Below are 13,957 nucleotides of genomic sequence, written 5' to 3' on the forward strand. Positions count from 1 at the left end.
TGTCATTAAAATTGAAGCATCCAGTGTTAAAAAAATTCACATGCTCGGTCACTGAGATATGATGGGCTTTTCTCATAACGCTGAGCAAAATTTTATTTGAGGCAAAAAGGAGAACTCTAAGAGAAAGGTGAACCACCCGTGGGTAACAAAGGCAGTCAAGGACAGCACCAACAGGAAAAGAACGACACAACAGCGGAGGACGAGAAAGGAAAAAAATTGATCATAAAATTAAATTGACAAGAAACAAAAACGAACGGCAAAAGTTTCTACAGGTATGTAAAAGGTGAGTAGCTAAAGTGAGCTTCGAACCCTTGGAGGTTCTGATTCGGGAATTGATAATGTGTACAGGGAAAACAGCAGATAATTTAAACCAATATTTTACATTAGTTTTCATGGAGGAGAATACCGTTAGCATCCCAAAGATAGCAAAAAGCAAGGTATTCATGGGAGGAAAAATGCTGCAACAGTCTTTGTCACAAGGGACAAGGTAATGACAAACTAATACGATTAAAGGCAGACAGGACCAAATGGCCTGTATCAAACATTTTTTCAGGCACCTGGCTGCAGAGATATTCAAGGCATCAATTGAATTATTCCCGAATCAGTGGATACAGGGAGCTTCCATTGGATTGATGCGCCTGTTCAAGAAGGGAGGGAGACAGAAATCAGGAAAGTTAGTTTAATTTCTGTTTTGGCAGAACAGCAGAGTTGATTATTAAAGGAAGAAATAGCAGGACATTTGGAAAAGCTTATCATTAAACATGGTAGACTGGATTTTGTGAAAGGGAACTATATTTGACAAATTTGCTCGAGTTCATTGAGGAGATAACAAGTAGAGCTGATAAAGGAGAATCTGATGATGTTCTGTATTGGGATTTTAAAAATGCATTTGATAAGGTGCTACATAAAAGTCAATTGCACAAGATAGGAGCTCACGGTATTGGGGGTCATGTATTAGCATGGACTGAGGATTGGTTAACCACAATGGCTGTTGCTGAGACCTCACTTGGAGTACTGTATACAATTTTTGTTCTCATATTTAAGAAAGGATAAACTAGCATTGGAGGCCACTCAAAAAAAAGATTAATTTAGTTGCTTCGAGGATGAAAAGGTTGGTCTGTCAAGAATAGGTTAGGTCATTATTCAATAGAGTGTGGACAAATAACGGGTTATCTTATGGAAACAATGTTCTGAGGAGCTTGACAGGGGTTGATGTTGACTAGATGTTCTCGTACTAGTGAGGTCTCAACCCAGGGGACATTACAGAAGGTAACATTCATTTCAAAAAAAGCAAAGATTTTTTTTCTCTCTCAGTGAATGGCTGGAATTCTCTCGCCCAAAGAATTGTGACAGCTAAATGGGATAGGGGAATGGGTCTGGTTGGGTTACTCTTCGGAGGGTGGGTGCGGACTTGCTAAGCCGAAGGGCCTGTTTCCACACAGTAGGGATTCTATGATTCTATCTCAAATTATTTTAAAAGAGGGTAGATAGATTTTTGAAATATTAAGCAGTTGAGGGCTATGAGGATCAAGCATAAAAGACAAGTTGAGGCCTGGGTTGGCCCAGTCATGATCTGATAGAATGGGGGAGCAAGCTCAAGGGGACGAATACCCTACTCCTGCTCGATTCCTTGAGGCTCCATTTCATGCTTTCTTTTCTCCAAAGGGGAGCATGATACAATGTGCTAAAAGATCTCAGACGTTGTGAAAAGGAGTGAAAATGGGGTGTTTATATACTGATTCCGATGGTATTTATCAATTAATCACAGCTATGCAGTCACAAATACCAAGGCAATTCCCTCCATGAATAAAGGAAAGCTACTACAGAGCTCATCCAATGGGAATTCTTACCTTCAGTAAACTCTTCCATCACATGACCCAAAATTGCACCCTCAGCTGTTTACTTATTTGTTCACTTCCAGACATGACTATTTCAATGTTCTCTTGACTGAACTTTCATCAACTTCAATATATTCAAAAACTCCACTGACCATGCCCTCATACCAAGCCCCTTTTACCCATGATCCTCGTGCTTGCTGATTCATGACTTGCCAACAGCTTCAGTATTAGAAGTCCTGTCCTTCCATACATATTTTTCCTTTCTATCTCTGCAATTTCTTTCAATTCTCGAACCTTTTGAAGTGTCTACGTTCCCCATTTTAACATTTTCATTTTCACCACCCCAGCTCAGCACTGAAGCTTTCAGCTGCATTGTCATCAGCTATGCAATTCTGTTCTAACACAGCTCAAATAGTAACATTTTCTTTCTTTCCAATATTCTATCTCACCTATTTCTTTGACCAAGCAGTTGGTCATCTTTCTTAATATCATATGGTGTGCTGTTAAGCTTTGCCCTTCTCTTCCTTGACAGTTTACTACATTAGAGGAATGAAATAATTCCAAACTGCAGTGACAATTAACTCAATGCAGCAACTGTATGAGAGAAATTCCTTCAAAACTCCAGAAAGTCCTGGCTCTTCAGCATGACTGGGGGAAAGGGCCATCTTGCCAAGTACACTTGAAGAAAGTACCTCTGTAACCTGACGTGCTGTATCAGCCAACAGCCTTGCAAGTTCCACCTGCTGAGCGATCATTTTAGTTGTGGACTCTTGCAGCATCTCTTGGCGAACCTGTACAAACTGCTGCAGAGTTTCTGCACATGCCTGAGAACACAAAGAGAGGTTTTCACGTCCAGCAATTGATAATTCAGATACTTTAATCAAGAGACAGAGCACTATTAAAATGCAATGTGGAATTGACTTATGATCCATGTTTCATCATGCAACGTAAGCTCACTGACACAGCTTCTGTTTTACAATCAAGCTTTTAAGCCTTTCCCTCTCCTCCAATGGCACATATAAGCACAGTAACCTCGTCATAGTGTGATTTTGTTTTTTTGATTTCCAGTATTTGCAGTTCTTTGGTTTTTTTGATTTAACCTGGTCATGGTATTGCGAGATTGTTTCCATGATGGGGAGATGTATTCAACCTTAAAACTAAAAACCAGACCATTCAGAACTAAAAAAGCAGTAATTAATTATTTAATTCATTCTCAGGATGTAGATATCCCTGACACTGACTGTCCAACCACAACTGGCATTAAAAGGTGAAAGTTAGTGATCTTCTTAAACCACGGCAATCCATGTGGCTGCAAGATACTCCCAATGTATGTCAGATGATTGTAGGCAGCAAAGGAAAAGCAATATATTTTAAAGTCATAACTATATGCAGCGTTCCCAGGCATTTGCTGCCCTGTTCTTCCAGGCAGAATAGGTCATGAGTCTAGGTCTGTCAAAGGAGCCTTCAATGAGGCATTGCAGAGCATCTTATAGATGGTGCACCTTGTTGCTACCATATACAGATGACAGAGGGAATAGGCACTTAAGGTGGTGGACATAATTCAAATCATGCTGATGTTTTGTAATGGATGATGTTGAGCTTCCTGAGTATCGCTGGAACTGCACTCCTCCAGGTAAGTGGGGAGTATTCCATCATAATGCTTTCCTAGACCTGTTCATCTCTCAGCTCCATTTCCTCCTTTAAACACTCCTTAAAATCCAACTTAACCAAAATTTTGAATATCTTGCACAACTTAGCATAAACTTTTCCATTTGATCTTTTTTTTGAAGTATTTTGTGATACTTTATTATTTTAAATGCTTTTTATACAGCAAATTGCTGTGATGAGATGATACTTTTATTTTGCATGTGTTTTGAGGGATAAGGCTGATGAAAAGCGAAAGGGCATTTCAGCATAAACAAATTTAAACTCAATTGCATAAGAGAATTAAGAGGCTGATTGTTCTCCTCTTGTTCCTATATCCCAATGACAAGTTGTGAATATGCATTCCACAATTCTGGTGATCTCTCGGTAGGCCATTTCTTGCTAGCATAGTCCTCAATTGAAGAACAATTCAAAAAAAGCTGCAGTCTATTTTTATTGCCACGATCTTTATTGGTCAAGTGGATACTCCTTATCCTCATGGTTCTACTCTCTCTGTATGGGTTCTACCAAAGAAATCACAAATATGGCATCAGAGGCAGTTCTGTACTGTGTTCCTCAGATGGGGACAATCTGAAGCAAAAACTGCCGTTTAAAGAAGCTAAAGTTTTCACGATGTCATTGACATCTTCAGGTCATTGCAAAGTCCTTCTCAGCCAATGGAGTTCTTTCAAAATATAGTCACGCTGTCCCAGAAGGGCCTTTTGACAAGCTCCTAAAAAGACAGCATCTACAATAGTGAGGAATTCATATTGAGCAGGATAACAGGAGAACTCCCTTAGACGTCTTCAAGTATTAACACGGATCTTCTCTATCCACTGGAATAGAAGATGGAAACTTGCTTTAACGTCTTGCCTGAAAGGTGTCATCTCTAAGAATGCAGCAGTCCTGCTCTAGATTGAGGGCATATGGTCGGCTTACATTCAAGTCGAAGCATGGGGCTTGAACCAAAAATGTTTTCATTCAGAGGCAGCTGCATTCACAATGAGTGGGCGGCACGGTGGCACAGTGGTTAGCACTGCTGCCTCACAGCGCCTGAGACCCGGGTTCAATTCCCGCCTCAGGCGACTGACTGTGTGGAGTTTGCACGTTCTCCCCGTGTCTGCGTGGGTTTCCTCCGGGTGCTCCGGTTTCCTCCCACAGTCCAAAAGATGTGCAGGGTCAGGTGAATTGGCCATGCTAAATTGCCCGTAGTGTTAGGTAAGGGGTAAATGTAGGGGTATGGGTGGGTTTCGCTTTGGCGGGTCGGTGTGGACTTGTTGGGCCGAAGGGCCTGTTTCCACACTGTAATGTAATCTAATCTAATAAACTGACATTTGTAACACACCTTTATACTATAACATCTCATGGATGTTGACAGGAACATGATTACAGAATATGGCAAGTAGCCACATAAGAAGTGCTCAGATAAAACATAGTTTTTAAGGAGCTTCTTAAAGAAAGACAGAGACACATTCAGGTTCAGTAAACAAATTTCAGTGCCTGGATGGTCAATAGTTGAAGGAGCCACTGTCAATCAGACACTAAAATAGACTGCAGCCTTTTTTTGAATCGTTCTTGGGTTGAGGACTATGCCAACAAGCAGGCCTTTATGGCCCACCTAGAGATCACCAGAATTACAGAATGCAAATTCACAACTTGTCATTAAGGCATTAAAACACAGGAGCAAGCTTGCACAAGTAACTAAGAACAATAGCAAGGATTATATTGATTAAGCTTTCTAACTCTTAAGATACAGAATTCCAAGAAATAAAAACACAGGAACCTGCAACCTTCCAAACTTACTCACCCAAATCAAAGTCAGCATAGCCTCCCTTTGTCCCATTTCTGTAACATGCTCCAGTCCTATATCCCCCTTCATCATCTACATTCCTGACGTCATCTTGTTCAACCCCACTCCATCAAGTTGTGTGTCTCAGTCTTTAGAATTCACTCCTTAAGGTCTTCCAATCTGTCCAGGTTTTCTTTCGAATCTCCGAAATGTTAACTCTTCTTTCCTCCCACAGATGCTGCTGAGTGTCACCAGCAACCTATGTTTTTACTTCTAAAACTGTACCTTCTACTGTCCCCATAGTCTGGGTTTGCCGTTGATTTTCATGATGATATCTTCATGATGTGCTTTTGGTGAGAGGGGCAGTTTACCGGTGGAGCAGAACACGGCAGGGGTGGGGAGAGGTTTGGCTTCAATGTTAAAGGCACTTTATAAATATAATTTGTTTGTTCTTATTGCACGGTGAGAAGCAGTCAACACTGAATTCCTTGCATTTCCAGACACCTGTTACATGTTCAAGTACCTGTACAGCTTTCTGTCTGGCCTCCTCTAGCTGCCTCTGACTTGCAGCAGCTTCCTGCTCGGCCTTCAGCTTCAGCAGGGCTATGTCGTGCTCATGTCTCTGCTGTTGGGCCTGGACACAAACAAAGATTAAATAGGAACCATCACTCTACATTCAACTGCTCTGCTCTGTGAAAAACTGGTATTTAAATTTGCAGTGTCCAGAGAGAGAGAGTAACAATTGAAATGCAAAGGCACCAAAATCTTAAGAGTAACAAATGACAAGATTTTAATCAATTAATTTTCAGATTGCAACTTGATAAATAAAAAAAACATTTTCTCATAAATCTCATCATAATGGCATAAATTTTATAAAGCTGAAATTTCTTGAAAACTTGGCAAGTTTGCCCTGCTTCTATCAGTCAACTTGTAAAGTGCAGTCATGCGCAGGTTTGATGCTAATATCTGCACATTTAAGATTAGGCATTGTCCTGGTACAACACAACACCAGGGTAAGTAAATTTAATCTTTAGTTTTGGAAAAATCTTTGTTTGCCTGATGTAACTGAAGAACGTTGCTCAGAATATTGCCTGGTTTGGGAAACGAGCGCAGCCATTATCACTTAAGACAATTTTACAAAATCATTCCTGAAACAGCACAAGGCATAGACCCGTACCTTTAGGATCTGAGCCAACGACACAGTCTCTTGTTGAGCAAGGGCTACTCCCTGAGTCGTGTCTATCTCCGATAGCTGACGGATGGACTCTTCTATAGCATCCAAGTAAGTGTGTTGAACAGTCATGTGGTGTTGGACACTTGGCGGGGAGCTGAGCATCGAGGCTGCAATAACCAAAATGAAAAGTGTAATTACAATTTTTACAATTAGTTAAATAATGCATTGGGATCATGAGGTTAACCGCACGCCTCTCCAGGATTCAAAACAAGTTCAGGAACTGAATAAAAAATGACAAGGGACAAGACATTGAGATTTTCATGAGATTCACAGGATACAACAAATAGCAAAGCATGCAGAAGATCCAAACCCAATCATTGTATTTGGGTCCTGGTGAATGATCAGGAATGCAACAAAGGTTCACCAGACTTGTTTCCAGGACATTCTCATGGGGAGAGATTGGGAAAACTGGACCTGCATTCTCCAGCATTTTGAATTGATTTCATTGAAATCTACGAAGTACTTAAAGGGTGGATGTCGGTAACATTTCCCCCGTTGTGGAGTCTAGGACTGGTGGGACCACTTAAAAATGACAGCATGTCCCTTAGGTCTGAGCTGATGACAATTCTGTTGCTGCTTCAGTGTCATGAACCTTTGGAATTCTCTACCACAGAGAGCTGTGAAAGCATAGTCATCAAGTATGTTTTAAGTAAAAATTGATGGATTTGATTTCCAACAGTGTATGGGGTCATGGGAACAGGGTGGCTAAAACGATACTGAAGCACTGATCAGCCATGATCGTACTGAATGACAGGGGCTGGCTCAACAGGCTGAATAGGCTACTTCTGCTTCATGTTCCTCAGACAGGATCCGACCACTTGAATGAAAAAGCACCTGCTTCCACGTCACGTGGCACCTCATCATTTCTTCCAACCATCACAATGCCTCTCACTTCACCTTGGTTGTCTACTTACTCAGGGTTTTATTTAAAAAAAAACCTACTCCCATGGCGATGTTTAGGACAAACAAATGACAGTTACAGAAGACATGATTCCGAGAGTTCCAACCTGCAGCAGAGGATGTGGAGGGCCTGGCTGCAGTAACACTGACGTCGGCTAGAGAAGGTGAAGGTGTGGAGGTAGTAGCACGCAGCTGCCTTTTCCCCTTGCTGGATGTTATCACTGCGCCATTCTGAAAAGTGCTCTGAGACATAGAACTCACAGTGGAATGGAACGATGGAGAGCTTGTGCTTTTCTTTGATGACTCCCCGTGAGCACTGAAAGCACAAAATTTACATAATCACAAATGTTGACAACTGCCAAAATGAGACATCACTTAAACCATTTAACACTGCAGATTTCATGCCATCAAGTACCTGTTTGCTGAAACTCTGCTTTAAACAATCTGTCGGACTTAGTCGGCATTAGGGATAAACAGAGTCAAAAAGTGTGGCACTGGAAAAGCACAGCATGTCAGGCAGCATCCAAAGAGGAGAGTCCATGATTCCGGCACAAGCCCTTCATGAGGATAAACAGCCATCCTTACTTAATGGGCTCATGTTCCCTCTACTATTCCCAAAAGCCAATCTTCTACAATACCATTCCCACTCTTAAATTTAAACAACAATGTACTGACTGGACACAGCAGCCTTAAGGCTGATGAACCTGCCAAACCTGACAATCCAGACAACAGCTTCGCAACATACTCGCCAAGGCCTAAAAGGTCCTTCGGGTTTACCAGTCCATTTGAGTCATCAAGAGGATTCATCAGTGACTACCATCACACTAGCCACCGTCTGGTTGGTAGCTCCCTGGGATGCCAGAGGAAAAATAAAGGACAACTACATCACATGCACATCAACAGACAGCACACAATTATACAAGAGCTGAAGACTTTCCAAAATCACATGCACTACATAAAGCAAATGCTCACTGATGACTACTTGCCCTTGATGAAGTCCAAAAAACCCCAACAACCCAATTTCTATAAGCGTCAAAGAGAATTCACCCCAGCTCAACATATGTTGGACTATCCAGTGTCGGCTTCCTAGAATATGCTGAGTATCTGGATTATTTGCGTAGCACTAATACCACTCAGCTATCACCTCCCCTTGAAATGAAACTTGATGCCAATGACAGTCTGTAACTTTATTAATTTGGTGACTTCCATAACTTCACCTTGTATTTTCCCTCTACTTACTGTTTCTTCCACCAGTAGAAGCAGTTCTTCCAAAGTCCTGACCAGTTTTGAGGTCTCCTCTGAACCACTGTTCAATCAAACTGATCAGCAATTTATCGAATCTCTCTTGATTACTATAATCAACGAATGTCAAGTTAACACTTTCTGGTTCCTGTGCACAGCCTTGAAGTCCTTCCTGAATTAGGGTTCCCAATACTGGGGACAACATTCTAACTGTAGCTTAACCAGTGATTTGTGATGGTTTAACATCATTCATTTTTGTACTCCAGTCCCTATTTATAAAAGCTTAATGGCTCTGATGAACTGATGATGATCTAAATACTGCACAAGACTGAGCTTCACTAACATATCTCCATTAATAGTTGGTTCACAGAGCAGTGAGCATTGAATAAAAACCAAATAGAACCAACTAAGGTGGGCTACACGGCAAAGGATTCTTGTAAACACATTCTATTATTGTTATTCCATATTGGAAATTGTGCCCATGTTTCTAATGGAAACTGCCTCAGGCTACTGGCAGACCCCAGTTTACGAATGGTTTCTGTTCCAGAGTGCTTCTGCAAGTCCAATTTGGACACAAGTTGGAACACACTGTAAAAAGTCATAAGTACAGAAAATGTTTGCATGCAAGATCTTTAAAATTACACTCTCGGATGAGATTACGTGTGAAAGAACAAGCATTCTGAAGTCTGGGATCCTCTATGTATCTATCCTGCCACTGTTGACTCTGTCATGCTTTGAGTGTCAGGAGAGGGCAACTATAAGCTGTCAAGCAGGTATTGGTTGTTTCTAATATATGCACAACTGAAGGAATTGATAACAGAAAGTGACCGACAGAAAGTACATACATCTGGTCATACCTATCTGCAGTTAGTGGATCTCTGAATTCAACTTGACTGCTCTTCATAATGTTACTTTCCAGAGTGGTAGATCGCAAGGGGCTGCGGGAGGTGTTGACCTTCCGTGATTTTCTGCGACTACTGGATTTGACAGATGTAGCACTGGGTATAGAATTCTCCAGATACCTTCCATCTGATAGAAATAGAAACAAAGTTTAAGAAGTAAAAATGGAGCATGCATTCCATTATCACAATCAATGGGATTGGTTAGTAAGCACAAGTTTCTCTCAAATTGTTGCTGTCAGAATATAGAAGAGATAGATGGTAATTTAATTCTTGTCCACCTCCTCAAATTCTGTGGACCAGCACAAAGTGATAAACCAGACATTTGGGGGAATCTGCAATGGGCAACAGGTGTTGACACAGATGGGAGCGGGAGATGACCACTTCAGGAAGGGGATGGAGGGTTGACTTTGCCTGCTAAGCCTTACCAAAGAAGCTCCATAAATTAGAGAGAAGGAAAAGATTCCATAGCCTCAGTTTCTGTTGCAAATGCTTTCAAAACACTGGAAAATGTCAGTGCATGACCCTCGACTATTTAACTTAATTTCACCAGGGTTATTACTTTTATCTGATCAATAATGGCCAGCATGAGGTCAAGAGTAACTGTTGATCTAATTGCCATGAACAACTATTTTGTATTCCTTCCACTTACCCAGTCTGCTAATTTTTCGAGTAGCACTGCTCAAAGCTTCCCTCGTATCCATCACTGTGTCTGTCACTGCAGTAGTGGTGGGTATAGCTTCAAGCCTGTTTTCTATGTACTGCAACTTGGGGTGAAAGAAAAATAATGAATCAAACACAATGCAAGTTAAAATAGTATGTTTCCTGCAGTAAAAACTCTTAGGATAGACCCAGGCAGGAATCAAAGGGGAACTAGAAAACATGCAGGGTGTCAAACATATATTTTGAGGGATTTTGGAAGTTAAGAAGCAGGAAATGTCAGGGTGAGACTGGGAAGTATGGAGCTAAAATGTTCAGCGGATAGAATGACCTGAGATATGGAGGGGGCCAGGGCAGAAAAGAGTTGGAAAAGTAAACAGGAGCCACAAACAAATCTGTACATAGGAATTTTGCAGCTGAAGGACTGGGTTAAGGCAGAGAATGAAGATAAATAACAAGAGAGTGATAAGCAAGCAGGGCTATGATGCAGAAGATAGAATGTGTAGAAATGTACAGCATGGAATGAAAGAAGTCAGCATGTGGAAACTGCACACAAAGAAGAATCAGCCATTCGGTCCTTTGAGCCTACTCCACGGTTTAACAAGACCATGGCGATCATGAATGTAACCCAAATACACATTCCCTCCTATTCCTGATAACCTTTTATTCCCTCTTTACAAGAATGCATCCTTCATGGACTTGAAAATATTCAAGGGCTCTGCTTCCACTGCTTTTTCAGGAAGTGAGCTCCAAAGACTTATGACCCTCAAAAATATGGAGCCAATCTTTCCATTTTAAACCAGCAACCTCTCACTTTTAAACAGTTCTAGATGCCTCGATTAAGTGGAAGGATCCTCTCTACATCCATCCTATCAAAGCCCCTCAAGTCACTTCTTATTTTCCTAACCTCCAGCTAGACAAGCCCAATCTATGCAACCTTTCTTCATAAGGCAACCCTCCACTGCAGGGCTGCTAAATCTTCTCTGAACTGCTTTCAACACATTTACATCCTTCCTTAAATAAGGTGACCAATACTATACACAGCACTTCAGATGGGATCCCACCAATGGCCTGTACAACTGAGGCATAACCTCCCTTGTGTTCGAGTCCCTTTGCAATAAATTAAAACATTCTATCAGCTTTCCCAATTTTTTGCTATAACTGCATTTGAGCCTTTTGAAAATCATGCACCAGGACATTCACATCCCTCTCTCTCACAGCTCAGCAATCTCCCACCAATTAGATAATATACTTTTGTATCCTTCTTGCCAAAGTGAAAAAAATTCACTTTTCCCACATTTCAACTAAGTCAGATCTTTGCCCACTCACTTAAACTACTGGTAACTTTTTTGCAACCCCATGTTTGCTTCACAGCCTACTTTTCTCCTTGTGTTGTCAGTAAATTTGGCAACTTATCTTCCATCCCTTCATCCAAGTAATTTTATAAATCGTAAGCAGTTGAGACGCAGCACCGAGCCCTTTGGCACACCACTTGTTACATTCTGCCAACCTGAAAAAGACCCATTTATGCCGACTCTCTTCCTGTTTCCCAGCCAATCTCCTATTTATGGTAACATGTTAAACTCTTGTAAGATTAGGTATTACTTTCAGTAATAACCTTTAATGTGGCTTTTTATCAAATTAAAAAGGGACATTCTTAGGTCAGGCAGCATCCGTGAAGCAGGAGAATCGACCTTTTGGACATACGCCCTTCATCATAAGCCCTCATTCCTGATGAAGGGCTTATGCCTGAAACGTTCATTCTCCTGCTTCTTGGATGCTGCCCGACCTGCTGTGCTTTTCCAGCACCACACACTCGACTCAGGTCTCCAGCATCTGCAGTCCTCACTTTTTCCCTGGAGTGGTACATTGGTAAATAAACTATGTAAAGACCAGATCGTTTCAATTTTCTGTATTTTTGATTATGGATTGAAGTGAGAAAACTGTTTAAAAACTATGGAGTGCTGAAGTTTTGAAAGCAAGTTACCTGACACTTATTCTAAGCTCTGTTTACACAGTTGCTGATTCAAGCAATATTGAAAGGTTTACAGATAAGCTGCTGCCAAGGTCTGTGTACAAGGGAAGATCCGGTTAGCAACAAGATTAATCTGCAGACTAGTACCCATCGATGACAAGGGTCTTCTGCCTGCCAACAGTGAGGTGATTGGCTCTCGGTAAATAAACAGTTGGGTCTGAGAACAAGACAGTGAGAGCCACCAGATCTCCACAAGCTCAGGAGTTGTCTCAGTTGTGTGCAACTTGCCCTCTACTGTAGCTCTTTGGTCACGTAATGGCAAGTTGTACAGAAAAAGTTAGAATCATCAGTGAGCACAGCATTTTATCAACATAATCATGTTTCTTGAGTAAAACTATTCTAGTATTTTTTGGTATCCTAATCCCAATAAGTACAAGACGAAAAACGTCAATTACTTGCCTTCTTTCAATAATGTTTACATTCTCTGTATCTTTCTAAGTAAACGAAATAGGAGAAGCAACCCATTTGGCACCTCAAATCTGCTCCACCTTTCAATATAATCACGGCTGCTCTGTTTCCAATTCGAACTCCAATTACCTTCAATTCCCATGCCAAACATAAACCACCTCTGTAAAAAAAATTCAATGAACCCACCCCCATTGGCAGAGCAGAGTTCCATCAGTTTCCCTCATGATTGTAATTTCACCAAGTCCACTGCTCCTTTCCACTACCTGATTGACAGTTAGTCCAGGAATGTCTCTTTGAATCCTCTACCATTCCCTTGTTATCTACTATTTAATCTCCATTCTCACTTTCTGCAGGACCAGCACCTCATTTTACTTCACAGTGCAGGAAGAGGTCATTCAGCCCATCATGCCTTCACCAGCTTTAGTGTCTGACAAACATCTGCTTTTTTCCTTTATTGCTGCACACTATTTCTATCCAAAAAAAACCCAATGCCTTATTGAATGACTTAACTGAACCTTTCTGCTCCACACTTCTATGCAGTGTATTCCATATCCGAACAACTCGCTGTATGAAAAAGATATTTTGTTCCTCACACCACTCTTGCTTCATTGGCACAATATGTCAATCTATGTCCTCCCATCGCTGTTTATTTCACAAGCGGAAATAGCTTCATCCCAGCTACTCTGTCCATTTTGCATGCCTGACTCTCTCCTCCCATATTAATTTTTTCATCCTGATTAACCTTTTAGTTATTACCTGCTATCTTTATATTCTGACCAATCATCTGACCTGCCACTCATCTTTGCACAATAACCTCAAGTCTGATATTAACTTCAGATACTAATTTCCCTAATTTCTTTCATTAACAGATTCCTCACAGCAGAGGAGATGGAGTGAGAACATGATCAAGATGTATAAAATTATGAGGGGCGTAAACAGGGTAGACGGGAAAAAAACCTTCTCCCTTGGGAGAAGTGATCAATATCAGGAGGCATGGATTTAAGTTAAAAAGGAATAGGAGAAGTGTTTTTAATCAGGGAGTGGTGTAAGAGTGTTAGAAGCAGAAACCCTTGTGACATTTAATTCGATGTACAACTGAGATATCAAAGTACACAAGGCAATGGACCAGGTGCTGGAAAATTGGATCAAAATAGTCAGGTGGCTGCTTTTGACCAGCGAAGACTTGAGCCAGAGTCCTTTCGTGCGCTGTACACCTCTATGACTCTACCATGGGTCCAGCTTTGGAATTTTCCTGTATAATAGAAATAAACTGATTTATTCACGATGAGTGTCTCTCTGGTTGAGCCA

The sequence above is a fragment of the Chiloscyllium plagiosum genome, unplaced genomic scaffold, assembly GCF_037043375.1.
Source record: "Chiloscyllium plagiosum isolate Xiang-an unplaced genomic scaffold, Cpla_swu_hap1 HiC_scaffold_9, whole genome shotgun sequence".
Taxonomy (NCBI): Eukaryota; Metazoa; Chordata; class Chondrichthyes; order Orectolobiformes; family Hemiscylliidae; genus Chiloscyllium; species Chiloscyllium plagiosum.